The 17,551-nt window shown below is 44.6% G+C and overlaps 1 pseudogene; it reads right to left on the bottom strand.

Moving 5' to 3' along the window:
- Nucleotides 1-10,295: 10,295 nt before the first annotated feature.
- LOC115117561 (RNA-binding protein MEX3B-like) lies at nt 10,296-14,876 on the bottom strand (annotated as a pseudogene).
- Nucleotides 14,877-17,551: the final 2,675 nt, after the last annotated feature.

Raw genomic sequence — 17,551 nt, 5'->3', positions numbered from 1 at the left:
GGGACCAGGAGCAGGCGTGACAGAAATAAGCCTGGCGCCCTGCAGCACCAGGGAGGGGGACCGGGAGCAGGCGTGACAGAAAGAAGCCTGGCGCCCTGCAGCACCAGGGAGGGGAGCAGAAGCAGGCGTGACAGAAAGAAGCCTGGCGCCCTGCAGCACCAGGGAGGGGGAACGGGAGCAGGCGTGACAGAAAGAAGCCTGGCACCCTGCAGCACCAGGGAGGGGGAACGGAAGCAGGCGAGACAGAAGGAAGCCTGGCGCCCTGCAGCACCAGGGAGGGGGAACGGAAGCAGGCGTGACAGAAGGAAGCCTGGCGCCCTGCAGCACCAGGGAGGGGGAACGGAAGCAGGCGAGACAGAAGGAAGCCTGGCGCCCTGCAGCACCAGGGAGGGGGAACGGAAGCAGGCGAGACAGAAGGAAGCCTGGCGCCCTGCAGCACCAGGGAGGGGGAACGGAAGCAGGCGTGACAGAAGGAAGCCTGGCGCCCTGCAGCACCAGGGAGGGGAACGGGAGCAGGCGTGACAGAAAGAAGCCTGGCGCCCTGCAGCACCAGGGAGGGGGAACGGAAGCAGGCGAGACAGAAGGAAGCCTGGCGCCCTGCAGCACCAGGGAGGGGGAACGGAAGCAGGCGAGACAGAAGGAAGCCTGGCGCCCTGCAGCACCAGGGAGGGGGAACGGAAGCAGGCGTGACATAAAGAAGCCTGGCGCACTGCAGCACCAGGGAGGGGGACCGGAAGCAGGCGTGACAGAAAGAAGCCTGGCGCCCTGCAGCACCAGGGAGGGGGACCGGGAGCAGGCGTGACAGAAAGAAGCCTGGCGCCCTGCAGCACCAGGGAGGGGGACCGGGAGCAGGCGTGACAGAAATAAGCCTGGCGCCCTGCAGCACCAGGGAGGGGGACCGGGAGCAGGCGTGACAGAAAGAAGCCTGGCGCCCTGCAGCACCAGGGAGGGGGAGCAGAAGCAGGCGTGACAGAAAGAAGCCTGGCGCCCTGCAGCACCAGGGAGGGGGAACGGGAGCAGGCGTGACAGAAAGAAGCCTGGCACCCTGCAGCACCAGGGAGGGGGAACGGAAGCAGGCGAGACAGAAGGAAGCCTGGCGCCCTGCAGCACCAGGGAGGGGGAACGGAAGCAGGCGAGACAGAAGGAAGCCTGGCGCCCTGCAGCACCAGGGAGGGGGAACGGAAGCAGGCGAGACAGAAGGAAGCCTGGCGCCCTGCAGCACCAGGGAGGGGGAACGGAAGCAGGCGAGACAGAAGGAAGCCTGGCGCCCTGCAGCACCAGGGGAGGGGAACGGAAGCAGGCGTGACAGAAGGGAAGCAGAAGGAAGCCTGGCGCCCTGCAGCACCAGGGAGGGGGAACGGGAGCAGGCGTGACAGAAAGAAGCCTGGCGCCCTGCAGCACCAGGGAGGGGGAACGGAAGCAGGCGAGACAGAAGGAAGCCTGGCGCCCTGCAGCACCAGGGAGGGGGAGCGGAAGCAGGCGTGACAGAAGGAAGCCTGGCGCCCTGCAGCACCAGGGAGGGGGAACGGAAGCAGGCGTGACAGAAGGAAGCCTGGCGCCCTGCAGCACCAGGGAGGGGTTTACTAAAACATAATCATTTCAACCTTGCTTAGATTTGTATATGATCACTTGTCACTGTATTATGCTTGTAAATACTTGGAGCTGATTTCCTTGTGTTTTTACAGTCTTTTATATCCAACAAGAAAAATACAATAGTACATAAAAACAATTGCAGAAAACATGGGATGCCAAATGAAACTACCCTTGGGCCAAATTCAGGCCGCCAGTTTGGGAACCCTGCTGTACAGAATATAAATATTCCAAAACAAGCATCCTGTTCGCAATAAGGCACTAAAGTAAAACTGCAAATAATGTGGCAAAGAAATTGACTTTATGTCCTGAATACAAAGCGTTATGTTTGGGGCAAATCCAATACAACACATCACTGAGTATCACTCTTCATATTTTACAGCATGGTAGTGGCTGCATCATGTTATGGGTATGCTTGTCATCGCCAAGATTTAGGGTGAAAGGAAACAGAATAGAGCTAAGCACTAAGCAAAATCCTAGAGGAAATCCTGGTTAATTTGCATTCCAACAGACACTAGGAGACACGTTTACCTTTCAGCAGGACAATAACCTAAAACACAAGGCTAAATATACAGTGGAGTTGCTTACCAAGACGACATTGAATGCTCCTTAGTGGCCTAGTTATAAATATATGTCAAGACATGAAAATGGCTGTCTAGCAATGATCAACAACCTACCGGACAGAGCTGGAATATTTTTTCTTTTTAATAATGTGCAAATATTGTACAATTCAGGTGTTTAGTTCTTAGAAACATACCCAGAAAGGTTCACAGCTGTAATAGCTGCCAAGGGTGATTATAACATGTACTGACTCAGGGGGTTGAAAACTTTTCTAATCAAGATATATTAGTGTTTATTCATCTATTTATTTTTTACAAATGTTCAAACTATTCATTGATCTTTCTTATACATCCATCCCTACACTTACTGAAAGAGGACAACAGTTCAACAGTTCATATGTGTATCACTCCCCTCAAAAAATGTTTTGCACTTGATGCACATGATGTATGCCCACGGATGGTCTCTGTTCATTCTTTCATGACTGAACTGTTCTCCCACTATGTGGCTCAGCGTTTTACAGGGAAACATAAGTTGTGGCTTGTTCAGTGGCAATGCTCTACATAGTGATTTCACTGCTTTGATTCATAGTGAAGAAACCCCAAGGCACAGTCTTCAACCTGTTATTATGTCATTATAACACATGTTTTGGTATGATAGGTGTTTTGTGTACGTGCGTATGTCAAGGGACACAGTACGATTATTCACGTCAGACTATAATCAGACAGAGTTTTGTCTGATTGACTAACTATCAGCTGCCTCTGAAACATCCATCACACGTTATCTTAATGGACCTGTGAACTCTAGAAGACTTCCAGCCAGGGAACTCGTTGACATGGCAGAATGGTGTCATTGGTCCACCTTAAAGTGTATACTATGGTGTAGTTTGAGGCTGCCTTAGTCTCAAGAAGCTGATCTTGGGTCGGTTTTGCATTATCCCCAATAATGGTTAAGGTTGGGATTGGGGGAGAGGAAGCTGACCCTAGAAACTTCACCCTGGAGCACTGTTTACAGCAGCTTTGTCCATTCAGGGGGTGAATTCAGCTCCTGGTCTGTAGTCTATAGTTGTTGGAAACATTGTAATAAAATGAGAACACAGTATTACCTATGGTTGGAAGTATTAACCATGCCTCTCCCTCTTTCCACCTTTCTGTCTTTCACTCCTTTTCTCTACCAGGGAAAAACCCATACAGCCTGTTCTTGATGACTTGTTCAGTCAGGGGGAGGGATAGAAGGAGTGGAGAGGGAGAGAGGGGCCAGGAAAGGAGGGAGGGAGGAGAGAGAGAGAGAGAGAGAGAGAGAGAGAGAGAGAGAGAGAGAGAGAGAGAGAGAGAGCGAGAGAGAGAGAGAGAGAGAGAGAGAGAGAGAGAGAGAGAGAGAGTGTGTGTGTGTGTGTGTTGAGATAAGGTCAGTGGAAGTTAGTCGCGATAGTGACAGGTAATCGATCTGGCCTCCTTTTTGTCTTCTTCTTGTCTGTCTGTGAGAAATGTAGATTGTCTGTGTGTTTTTGGTTTTACTATCCTTGTGAAGACCAGAAGTAAAATTAGGAAAATTCAGGCAATGGGGACATTTTGCCAGTCCCCACAAGGGAAAAAGCTATTTTAGACTTGGGGGGTTCGTTTTAGGGTTAGGGTTATGTTTAGGAGTTAGGGTTTAGGGTTAAGGTTAGGGGTTGTGGAAAATAAGATTTTGAATGTGAATTAATTGTTTGGTCCCCGAAATGATAGTTAAAAAAAACATGTGTGTGTGTGTGTGTGTGTTAGAGGGAGGTCCATTAAATACCCAGTTACATTTAGGTCAGGGCTACTAGACAAGTTCTGCTGCCTTTCTCCTGCTAACAGAGGCAGGAACACAGACATGTCAGTCAGAGGGCCTCTGAGCTACATTTTAAAAATAGATAGTGTAATGAATGACCTGCTTCCCCTGCCGAATCACCACAGAAGCTACAGCAGTAAGTGACGGCATGCTCACATTTTTACTAAATTGTTTCAGACCAAGAAAATACTTTCTCAATCTAAAACATACATTTGTGAAGAAAGAAAGCAAAACATGAATGTCCACTGTCATTATTAGCGTTCATATCTTTATCCAAATCTCTCTTGTCTGTCTGTCTGTCTGTCTTTTCGGGCACCCTATTGACTATACCTGTACTAGTTTTGACCAGAGCCTTATGTTCCCGGGTCAAAAGAAGTGTAGTATAAAGGGAATAGGGTGCCATTTGGGACACACATTTTCAGTTAGAACCCCACCGTGTCTACGTCCAGAGTGACTGTGTCTGTGCACTGCTCTGTGCCTGCCCATGTGTTCTGCATTTGAGAATAAAACACTTGTCAGCTCTTCTCTCGACAGAGCTTGGAATTGTTACCTAATAGAATGGTTTACGTGGCCAACTTCTGCCGGGCCGGGCTTGGATGTTTCCATTTGAAACTTATCATTAGAGCCCTGTTTCTCTCCCTAGCTCCACTTAAATGTGGTAGTATCTAGCAGCCGAGCATGTGTTCCAACGTCAGTCTTTCCAACATGAGCACATGGTTGTAGGGTGAAGTTCGTTGAAGTTGCCCCTGAACGCTAATTTTGGGTCAGTTATGCATTTCTCCCATTACTGGTAAAGGTTAGGATTGGAGGAAGAGAAGCGATCCATGATATGCGTCTAGGGGGAAACTTCACTCCGGAGCTGAACACATGTCACGGGACCAGGAAGAGGATGAAGAGGGAGGGCAAACTGCTACAGAAGTACTGTGTCACTGTCTCACTTCTTCTCTTGCCCTTTCAACAGTCTCATACTAGTCTTTTCATGTCATGCAGTCTCACACCAGTCACTTTGCCTTGTTGATTGAATTGTCAACAACAGCACAGGTCTGCCTGTACAAAACATACTCTTATGTTATACTGGTTTACCTATATGAAACATACTCTTACGTTATACTGGTCTACCTATGCGAACATACTCTTATGTTATACTGGTCTACCTATATGAACATACTCTTATGTTATACTGGTCTACCTATACCAACATACTCTTATGTTATACTGGTCTACCTATATGAACATACTCTTATGTTATACTGGTCTACCTATACAAACATACTCTTATGTTATACTGGTCTACCTATATGAACATACTCTTATGTTATACTGGTCTACCTATACAAACATACTCTTACGTTATACTGGTCTACCTATATGAACATACTCTTACGTTATACTGGTCTACCTATATGAACATACTCTTACGTTATACTGGTCTACCTATATGAACATACTCTTATGTTATACTGGTCTACCTATACAAACATACTCTTACGTTATACTGGTCTACCTATATGAACATACTCTTATGTTATACTGGTCTACCTACAGTGCCTTGCGAAAGTATTCGGCCCCCTTGAACTTTGCGACCTTTTGCCACATTTCAGGCTTCAAACATAAAGATATAAAACTGTATTTTTTTGTGAAGAATCAACAACAAGTGGGACACAATCATGAAGTGGAACGACATTTATTGGATATTTCAAACTTTTTTAACAAATCAAAAACTGAAAAATTGGGCGTGCAAAATTATTCAGCCCCCTTAAGTTAATACTTTGTAGCGCCACCTTTTGCTGCGATTACAGCTGTAAGTCGCTTGGGGTATGTCTCTATCAGTTTTGCACATCGAGAGACTGAAATTCTTTCCCATTCCTCCTTGCAAAACAGCTCAAGCTCAGTGAGGTTGGATGGAGAGCATTTGTGAACAGCAGTTTTCAGTTCTTTCCACAGATTCTCGATTGGATTCAGGTCTGGACTTTGACTTGGCCATTCTAACACCTGGATATGTTTATTTTTGAACCATTCCATTGTAGATTTTGCTTTATGTTTTGGATCATTGTCTTGTTGGAAGACAAATCTCCGTCCCAGTCTCAGGTCTTTTGCAGACTCCATCAGGTTTTCTTCCAGAATGGTCCTGTATTTGGCTCCATCCATCTTCCCATCAATTTTAACCATCTTCCCTGTCCCTGCTGAAGAAAAGCAGGCCCAAACCATGATGCTGCCACCACCATGTTTGACAGTGGGGATGGTGTGTTCAGGGTGTTGCTTTTACGCCAAACATAACGTTTTGCATTGTTGTCAAAAAGTTCAATTTTGGTTTCATCTGACCAGAGCACCTTCTTCCACATGTTTGGTGTGTCTCCCAGGTGGCTTGTGGCAAACTTTAAATGACACTTTTTATGGATATCTTTAAGAAATGGCTTTCTTCTTGCTACTCTTCCATAAAGGCCAGATTTGTGCAATATACGACTGATTGTTGTCCTATGGACAGAGTCTCCCACCTCAGCTGTAGATCTCTGCAGTTCATCCAGAGTGATCATGGGCCTCTTGGCTGCATCTCTGATCAGTCTTCTCCTTGTATGAGCTGAAAGTTTAGAAGGACGGCCAGTTCTTGGTAGATTTGCAGTGGTCTGATACTCCTTCCATTTCAATATTATCGCTTGCACAGTGCTCCTTGGGATGTTTAAAGCTTGGGAAATCTTTTTGTATCCAAATCCGGCTTTAAACTTCTTCACAACAGTATCTCGGACCTGCCTGGTGTGTTCCTTGTTCTTCATGATGCTCTCTGCGCTTTTAACAGACCTCTGAGACTATCACAGTGCAGGTGCATTTATACGGAGACTTGATTACACACAGGTGGATTGTATTTATCATATTTAGTCATTTAGGTCAACATTGGATCATTCAGAGATCCTCACTGAACTTCTGGAGAGTTTGCTGCACTGAAAGTAAAGGGGCTGAATAATTTTGCACGGACAATTTTTCAGTTTTTGATTTGTTAAAAAGTTTGAAATATCCAATAAATGTCGTTCCACTTCATGATTGTGTCCCACTTGTTGTTGATTCTTCACAAAAAAATACAGTTTTATATCTTTACGTTTGAAGCCTGAAATGTGGCAAAAGGTCGCAAAGTTCAAGGGGGCTGAGCAAGGCACTGTATATGAACATACTCTTATGTTATACTGGTCTACCTATTCGAACATACTCTTATGTTATACTGGTCTACCTATATGAACATACTCTTATGTTTCACTGGTCTACCTATACGAACATACTCTGATGTTATACAGGTTTACCTATATGAACATACTCTTATGTTTCACTGGTCTACCTATACGAACATACTCTGATGTTATACAGGTTTACCTATACAAAACATACTCCTATGTTATACAGGTTTACCTATACGAACATACTCTGATGTTATACAGGTTTACCTATACAAAACATACTCCTATGTTACACTGGTCTACCTATACAAAACATACTCCTATGTTACACTGGTCTACCTATACGAACATACTCTGATGTTATACAGGTTTATCTATACAAAACATACTCCTATGTTACACTGGTCTACCTATACAAAACATACTCCTATGTTATACAGGTTTACCTATATGAACATACTCTTATGTTTCACTGGTCTACCTATACGAACATACTCTGATGTTACACTGGTCTACCTATATGAACATACTCCTATGTTACACTGGTCTACCTATATGAACATACTCTGATGTTATACTGGTCTACCTATACGAACATACTCCTATGTTATACAGGTTTACCTATACAAAACATACTCCTATGTTATACAGGTTTACCTATATGAACATACTCTTATGTTTCACTGGTCTACCTATACGAACATACTCTGATGTTACACTGGTCTACCTATATGAACATACTCCTATGTTACACTGGTCTACCTATATGAACATACTCTGATGTTATACTGGTCTACCTATACGAACATACTCCTATGTTATACAGGTTTACCTATACAAAACATACTCCTATGTTATACACCCTTATACTCAATGGGTACAAACATGTTTTCTATAATCAAAGAAAATACTTCACAAACTAAAATTAGCTTCAAGACTGACGTGTTTGACAAAGGAGACCTAGAAGGGGCCATAGATGGTGATCTATTAGCAACTTAATTTGTACCAGAATAGGTCACATACAGTACAGTAAGATATCTAATTAGCGACAGAGCAGCGCACTCAGCCCTCTCTCTCCTGTCTTCCTCCTCTCTCCCTCTTTTTGCTCTCTCTGCCTGCTCTCTTTATGCCTCTTCTCTCTCTCTTTCACTCTGCCTTCAAGAGAAATAATTAGGCCAAAGCTAATAATGTCGGTCCCTCCAACACTCTGGCTGACTTCATTAGGGAAGAGAGAGGGGTCAAATGTGCAGAAAACCATTCAACTGAAACAGTGTGGAGGACCCTTCCCTTTCTCAGTGTATCTTTCACGGTCTGTTTCAGCTAAACAATATGGTCATTAGCATAGCAAATGCCTTTACGCAAAGTGACCTAAGGTATCTGTGTGTGAGTTCAGTGTGAGACCCATGCAGAAATTGATTGAACACTGGAGCCTGTTCAGGAGGATGTACTGTAGTGTTATAGAACATTCAGATAGATATCTGTAAGGTAGAGCAGACATTGATTGAACACTGGGGCCTGTTCAGGAGGATGTACTGTAGTGTTATAGAACATTCAGATAGATATCTGTAAGGTAGAGCAGACATTGATTGAACACTGGGGCCTGTTCAGGAGGATGTACTGTAGTGTTATAGAACATTCAGATAGATATCTGTAAGGTAGAGCAGACATTGATTGAACACTGGGGCCTGTTCAGGAGGATGTACTGTTCAGGAGGATGTACTGTAGTGTTATAGAACATTCAGATAGATATCTGTAAGGTAGAGCAGACATTGACTGAACACTGGGGCCTGTTCAGGAGGATGTACTGTAGTGTTATAGAACATTCAGATAGATATCTGTAAGGTAGAGCAGACATTGATTGAACACTGGGGCCTGTTCAGGAGGATGTACTGTAGTGTTATAGAACGTTCAGATAGATATCTGTAAGGTAGAGCAGACATTGATTGAACACTGGGGCCTGTTCAGGAGGATGTACTGTAGTGTTATAGAACATTCAGATAGATATCTGTAAGGTAGAGCAGACATTGATTGAACACTGGGGCCTGTTCAGGAGGATGTACTGTAGTGTTATAGAACATTCAGATAGATATCTGTAAGGTAGAGCAGACATTGATTGAACACTGGGGCCTGTTCAGGAGGATGTACTGTAGTGTTTTAGAACGTTCAGATAGATATCTGTAAGGTAGAGCAGACATTGATTGAACACTGGGGCCTGTTCAGGAGGATGTACTGTAGTGTTATAGAACATTCAGATAGATATCTGTAAGGTAGAGCAGACATTGACTGAACACTGGGGCCTGTTCAGGAGGATGTACTGTAGTGTTATAGAACATTCAGATAGATATCTGTAAGGTAGAGCAGACATTGATTGAACACTGGGGCCTGTTCAGGAGGATGTACTGTAGTGTTATAGAACGTTCAGATAGATATCTGTAAGGTAGAGCAGACATTGATTGAACACTGGGGCCTGTTCAGGAGGATGTACTGTAGTGTTATAGAACGTTCAGATAGATATCTGTAAGGTAGAGCAGACATTGATTGAACACTGGGGCCTGTTCAGGAGGATGTACTGTAGTGTTATAGAACATTCAGATAGATATCTGTAAGGTAGAGCAGACATTGATTGAACACTGGGGCCTGTTCAGGAGGATGTACTGTAGTGTTATAGAACGTTCAGATAGATATCTGTAAGGTAGAGCAGACATTGATTGAACACTGGGGCCTGTTCAGGAGGATGTACTGTAGTGTTATAGAACATTCAGATAGATATCTGTAAGGTAGAGCAGACATTGATTGAACACTGGGGCCTGTTCAGGAGGATGTACTGTAGTGTTATAGAACGTTCAGATAGATATCTGTAAGGTAGAGCAGACATTGATTGAACACTGGGGCCTGTTCAGGAGGATGTACTGTAGTGTTATAGAACATTCAGATAGATATCTGTAAGGTAGAGCGTTTGCAATCAGGTTCACTGTTATTATGGGTCACTATTTCATTATGTTTGTACTGTGTGTTATGTCCTGCCTCCTTTTTAAGCAAATGATCAAATGAATTTTAACCCACGGTGAGATAATAAAGTTAATCAAATCAGCTCTATTTGTAACTTTTCTGTCTGCAATGCTGAATGACAAGTAATCCATCATATAAACAAGACATGAAGCAGACAACTCATGAATGTACCCTTTTTTTATTGGACTTATATAGAAATCATTTTTCTAAACAAAGTAGCACCGTTACTTAAGTTTTACTTTATCATGTAGAACTGTCAGAAAAATAAAACTCTCGATACATTTTCAAATCTTGTCTCTGCAAATATAACATTAGTATTTGACGCGAGGTTAAAGGCCCTTTATCATAAAATAAAATATACTTTGTTCTTAAACTTTGCTCAATAAAGTACATTTACACTCAAGTAACAGCACCTACATATACATAAACAAGTGGTAAACAAATGTAATAAAATAGAAATATTAAAACTATAGTGGTGCAACAGAAGTCTGTAAATCCCACTGGAATCTAATTCATACAAATTTTTAGAAAGCATAAATGTTTTTTTGTTCTTTTTTTGTTTGACTTACTAAGTTTTATACATTTCAACATTTCGTAATAATATAGAATAAAATATGCTTTATATTACTGAATAGAAAATATGCTGGGTGAAGCGATTTAAAAGACATTTTTTGCTGAACCTATAAAAACTCCATCCCAACAGAATACTGTCAAATGTAAATAGGCATCCTTGTGGTTCTTGTATTTCCTCCCACAGTCTGTGTGATATTTAAATAATACAGTGATCATTGCCATAAGGTCATACTAAAAATAAAACACATTTCAACCCAGCTACAAAAACAGTTCACTGAACTTAAATAAAAAATATCTGTAAACATCTTTGCAATACCAAATATAATCTTTCAAGTCAAAAAAGAATAACATACTTCAATCTGTATTAACGTAATTAATATTACAACTTTTTCATCGACATGGAATATTTCCCCATTCTATACATATATAAGCAGGATATGTTGTTGTACTCCCTCACATGGTTGGCTGACCTTAAACTGCAGTATCTTCACCTTACAAGAACTTAAGAAGCCGATGTCCTGACAAACTTGTCTCCCTCCGACATTCAATCAGTGAAACAGGGAGGCTTTTCTCTGCTAACAGTCTGACCAAACGACTCTTAAGTACCTCAGTCCAAGACCTTTCTGCCTTTCTCCTAACTTCATAAATGTTGTGTACAATTCATTACTACGACTACTGATTACTATGCTGGAGTATTTTAAACATGCATTTGTAGATGTTGAAAATATCTTTCTCCCTCAAGCTATAGTAAGTTATAAACTATTCCCACGGAGCCCTGATGAGGGTTGTCTATCCCTTTTTTGGATACTGCAGCTTTCCTATACATACATATGTATATACACAAACATATATCCCCATACAATAGGATCCTTTCAAGCAGAACAAGAGTCTTGTTTTAGTTGTGGTTGTTGCTATCGTAGTCAAGACCCAGTCATCTTGGTAATATTGTCAGTCAAGAAAGACTTGGTCATCTTGGTAATAACATCATAGTCAGAGAGTCAGAGACAACGTCTTATGAAAATATACGTATGGCCTGAGTGACCCCTGTGTGGCACACGGGGCATTTGGGCTCACTCCTCTGGCAGATGCGGTTGGCACACTCCATACAAAACAGGTTGTGGCCACAGGGCACCAGAGCTGCAATTACCTCGCTCTCAAAGCACAAGGAGCAGTCGCGGCTGCCCTTTCGGCTGGTGGAGGAGGAAGAGGATGAAGAGGAGGCTGAGGAGTCGCAGGGCACCCCGGGGAGGTGGGGCCCGGGCAGAGAGGCCATGCCGTTGGAGCTGGGGTACCCGTGGAAGCACCGGGGCCTCCTCCTGGGTCGCTGCGGACTCTCCGGGCCAGGGGGTGATCGGTGGGTCCTCCGGCGTGGTTGTTTTGGAGGGGTGGGGACAGGCGGGGCTGGGGGTACAGCCGCCGTTCATCCTCCTCTGGCTCGTCGCCATCCCGTTGGCGTTCGTGGAAGCATTGGCTGATGGGTAGATGGCAGAGGAGGTGGAGGTAGGGGAGCTGGAGGATGAGGAGGAGGGAGTCATCCCCCGCTCGTACTGGGACCAGAGGAGGCCGGGCGGGGCCGGCGTGGGGTTGAACCCAGGTGAGGTGTCGCTGAAGGTCATGTCAGTGCAGTCGGGCGAGATGACGTCGCCACCATAGACAAAGCCATTCCCGTTGGTGTTGATGTTCAGGTTGTTGTTGTTGTTGTTGCCGTTGCTGGCGGTGTAGCTGAGCGCTGGGGAGGGGGGGCTGTAGTCCGCCATGCGCGAGCCGCTGTTGGTGCCGAAGTAGGAGTCTGTGGACGCGCTGCCCAGGGAGGATGATGAGTCGTTGCGGTAGTTGGAGAAAGGTTTGCGTCCCGATGTGGTGGCAGCGCTCTGCGGGTTACTGGGCTTGGACCATAGGGTGGGGTGGCCATGAATGTCAAACCCGACATCCGTGCCATTGGCATGGAAGTCGTTCTCGTCCTGGAGCTCAATGAGGCCACCAGTCCGCATGGTGATGTGGGCCTCGATCTCCTCCCGAGCACGGTCCACGTTCTCAGGCATGCCCGTCACCTCGAACACGGGCTCCTTGTCCCGGCTGGGAGTCACGATGTAGGTGTGGGTTGTCTGCTGGATGCGCTTGATGGTGGCCCCCTTGGGACCCACGACCAGCCCAACAACCCTGTAAGGAACCCGGACTTGGATGGTGGTCTGGCCTGGTAGGTTGGGGGGTCCAGGGGCCGGGGTACCACCTCCCGTTGTCCCGTTGATGCTTGTGTTCTTGTTCGGGAGGCCCGGATCATGGAGAAGTGCTCAGCCGCAGAGATGATCTCTCTCCTTGCCATAGCGACGTCTTCCCTCCTCCCGGTCACCACGAACACCGGCTCCTCGCCACGCACGGGCGTCTTGATGTAGGTGTTGGTCTTGGCTCGTAGGGCTTTGATTTTGCATCCTGTGGTCACACAGGAAAAGGGGACAGTAAGTGCATGTCAAAATGTTGAGGGACAAAAAGCATCCTGTGGTCACACAGGAAAAGGGGACAGTAAGTGCATGTCAAAATGTTGAGGGACAAAAAGCATCCTGTGGTCACACAGGAAAAGGGGACAGTAAGTGCATGTCAAAATGTTGAGGGACAAAAAGCATCCTGTGGTCACACAGGAAAAGGGGACAGTAAGTGCATGTCAAAATGTTGAGGGACAAAAAGCATCCTGTGGTCACACAGGAAAAGGGGACAGTAAGTGCATGTCAACATGTTGAGGGACAAAAGCATCATGTGACGGGTGGAAATGTGGTCGATGTGCTGCTTGAAACAGCAGGGATGTGTGAGTTTGTGTTTTTATTCTCAGCTATTTCAAAGGCTAGAAAACAATTCACCCTATTCTTATCTGGGATAAATTCAAACCACATGCTCTACGACTATCATGTCCATATGCCAGATGAGGTCAAAAATAGCACAAGTAAATGGGTGGGGGGATGCCTGCAGAATCCATGATTTCCCCTTAGCACAGCAACATATGATAAGAGAAATGCAAAGGAAATATCGACTAACTGTCAAGATACATTTTATTTAATTAAAATGTATCTTGGGATTATACGAACATAGATAATTCTACTTGGTTGATTCAATTTCCGGGCATAATTGCATAAAGTTCTGTTCCAACCGCCTCCAGGTGTAACTATTGTATAATTAAAAATGGGGAACAGTTGAGGAAAGCAGCCGAGGATTGAAAATCCCTGGCGTCGTGGGCTGAGGCAGAAGCCTATCTGGGACAAGAGTGTTATAACATGACAAAGGGAGTGAATCCCTTGTGGAAATATAACACTCCCCGTCAGAGCGCTGCCTGTCTATATGATCACTACCGTAGCAGACAAACTATTCCTTCGCTTGCCTTTGTTTTGCCGAGGATAACAACTGACATATTGCAGTGGAAGGGAGGTGGAAACCCATATTCTGCACGTATGTGTAACAGTCAGTCAGTCAGTGTAACATGGACTCTGGCCAGCTGCTGGCTATAGCTGGAAGATTGTATCCTAACAAAGAAACAGCGAAAAGCAAATATAGTAACCTCCTCACCTTGTCTGCCGACGATTTCAGCTACATGCTCCGAACTAGGCACAGGGACACATTCGGTCATATTGACACTCTTTTTCCGGCTAGACTCGTTGTCATATAGCCCGTTCTCGTCGTTGTCCAAGCCGAGCAAGGAGAGCTGGTCCAGGGCTAACTGCAGGGCTCTCTGGTCGTCCAGGGCGTTCTCCTGGTTGCTCCCATTCCTCTCCATCTCCGCGAACAGTGAGCTAGGCATCTTTGCGTTTTTGCAGTCTGGAGCAGTGAGCGCAGACAAAGAGGGAAAACACGGAAGCTGGGTAGGAAAAGGAGTGATGATGGGAAAATGGGGCACCCGACCGGTTTCAAAGCAATGGTGCAAATCAGTGCGCTTTTTTCTTTCTCCTCTCAGTTACAAAATCAGTGCAAGCAATCCGCCCTACCAGAAAGGGACCTATTTTCTTGTTGATGAGCCCGAATCCCGAAATGTGCCTTGAGAAGGGCACAGAAATGACTATTCCAGAGTTGTAGGTTGGCTTTGATGGAACGCCGGCGGTGGTAATATTCCTTCACAGAGCCCCTCCCAACTGGACTCACACACTCAGCTCTTTTCTGTTTCTGTCTGACTTGCTGCAGAGCCAGACAGCACTACTGGGGGATATGTGCGAATGACGTCACCCACCAGGGCAGGGTCGGTGCGGCGCTGCTTGGTGAATTTGCATAGCCGGAACCGATTGGACAGGCGCGGTGGATGGGAGGTCACAGAAGCGCTTCCACAGTCCCTGAAAGAAATAGCCTGTACTCCCTCCTTTGTTGTCTCCCTACAACAAAACGCAGTATTTTTTTGATAAGAAACGAAATGCGTTTATATTCCGACTTCCTCATGAGGAGCTTTGTTGTTTATGCCTACTGTGTAATAAATAGTGGTCTCTTCCTGAGCGCCCGCATGTTTATTACAAGCGCATGTAAATAAATGAGGTCATGCGGTTATTATATCCCCATGTGGCTTTTCTTTGTGTGTCAAATAGCGCATTTTCAATCAAAAAAGCTTTTGTCGGCTGATTGCATGCGTCGCTTTGTTATTTTTCAAATAAATATGCAAACTACCCAATTTACACATAGGTCTATGCGTCAAAATGAGAGGTATCATTTTGAAAAACATAGCGCGTAATTGTATATAAAACAATGCTATGAGGCCAAAACTCAGACATTATATTACTATCATATGTCAAATGATAAGCTTTTTAAATCAATTTATAAAAACGTGTGTTGCAGGGCATGCCCAGACATGAGCTTTTTGTTTTGTTTTTCTCTGGCAAGACCCCTCTCTCTCTCCCTCCCCTCTCTCCTTCTCTCTCTGCAAATGTCGGCCAGCTCTTGGCATTAAAGCCTATCATGACTCATGACACATGTATTTAATGATCACTAACAATAACTGTAGCTGTAGAATGATTTTCGAAACATCCTCGCACTGAATTGGCACGCTCATCGTGACAGGCATTTGCCTCCGTGACATCAGTGTCTCTCTGCCTATTTGCTTGGGACTTGAAACCAACAGCTAGCAGGTAATTAATTGTTGCGTTCAAACACCACTCATTTCTGAGAATGTTTACACCAGTGAAGAGCGCAGCGACAGAGAGAGTTACCACACCGCGTCCTAAACTAGGGGAAAACCCAATACATCATTAGATCTACTGGCCCAGATATTAAAGCTTAGTGCTAGGATACCCTACTATAATACGTGCTGTAGGCTATAGGCTATACCAGGTATAGTAAACGTCTATTAACAGTGTTTATTGTTTGAATGATGGAAATTGAGTTAAGATGGTAATAGCCTAAACATTCATAAAGGTGGCAGGTAGCCTCGCGGTGAAGAGTGTTGGGCAGGCACCCGAAAGGTCGCTGGTTCGTGCTGATTAGGTGAAAGATCTGTCAATGTGCCCTTCATTTAACCAGAATTGCTCTGGATAAGAGCGTCTGCTAAATTACTCAAATGTAAAGTAGCTAAACTACTGATTAAGGTCCCCAAATTCAAGGCGCAGTGTTATTTCGATTCTAGAATATCATTCACCCCGTAAAAAAAAAAATGCAATGAGACAGAACACAACAGTTTCACATATATATTTTTTCTACAGGTCCTATATCATCCAACAATACAGTCCTAATGACAATAGCTATTGTCAGTTTGCATATTTCAGTTTATTGCGTGGCATTATGTAAACGTTAGCCGCATGGTGGGGAGCTGGGAAGGAGGAGGGGCGGGTGAGAGGTCTTTCTGCATCCAGCGACCAACGTGCCCTTTCTGGCCAGGCAAGGACCCCGCGGGGAGGGGGACAGCGGGGGAGCCGCTTCTTTCAAAACAAAGGACATTTCAAACCAATTCAGAGCCATTGAGACGAGAAACACTCGCCTTTGTCACCTCACTCTGCGCTCACAATTGCTATGCTAAAATCAACCGCTCCGAACCTGAGAACGCGGGATGGGCACCTCTTGTTATTGGAACCCCCCAATCCAACCCCCTCACTCTTTTTTTTGTTGCATTGTCGCATTGTCACATTGTCTTGTATTAGGGGGCTTGAATGCTGGCTTTAAAACATCTGGAATTTCACTATAGACGCGCGGTGCGTGATATCTGACCCACTTGAAGATATGGAAAGGACCGTGTATTTATTGTATGGAATGTAAAACTAAATTAAAATAATAGCTTTTTCCACCTGGCAGAAATAGCTATTGTTACAGGAATATAAAATTACATTAAAATAATAGCTTTTTCCACCTATCAGAAATCACAAGTCCCATACTACTGTATATTAATAATAATTTAGTTATATAAGATTTGGTTTGTTTCAACACATTATATTGTCCTTTCACCTGCTCGATTCACGGTCTGGAATAATATAGGCATAGAAATAGATGATAATTGTATGAGTACAGGTCTATGGGCTGATCTGAGTATTTTAATGGTAAAGAACAGATATTATCCTGCCAACACAATCTCATCAAGGAGGGAATAAAGAGCAAACTGGACATTCAGTCAACAGGGAAACATGATTCCAATTAAAGGTGCTTCTTCATTAACATGATTCCAATTAAAGGTGCTTCTTCATTAACATGATTCCAATTAAAGGTGCTTCTTCATTAACATGATGATAAAAAGTGATGAGAGCTTCAGTGTTCTGTTCAGCCTACATGGCGGCTACGTGGTTCATTGTGTTTCTTATATACTTCACACTGCACATTTTACCACTAAGAAAACCAGTTTTACCACAACACCATGTGGTGTGAGTCCCCAGGATCAAACTACCCATGGATGTCAG

Source organism: Oncorhynchus nerka, unplaced genomic scaffold (assembly GCF_034236695.1).
Source record: "Oncorhynchus nerka isolate Pitt River unplaced genomic scaffold, Oner_Uvic_2.0 unplaced_scaffold_1899, whole genome shotgun sequence".
Lineage (NCBI taxonomy): Eukaryota > Metazoa > Chordata > Actinopteri > Salmoniformes > Salmonidae > Oncorhynchus > Oncorhynchus nerka.
The sequence above is the reverse complement of the archived record's forward strand: the minus strand, read 5'-3'. Positions and strand labels throughout refer to the sequence as shown.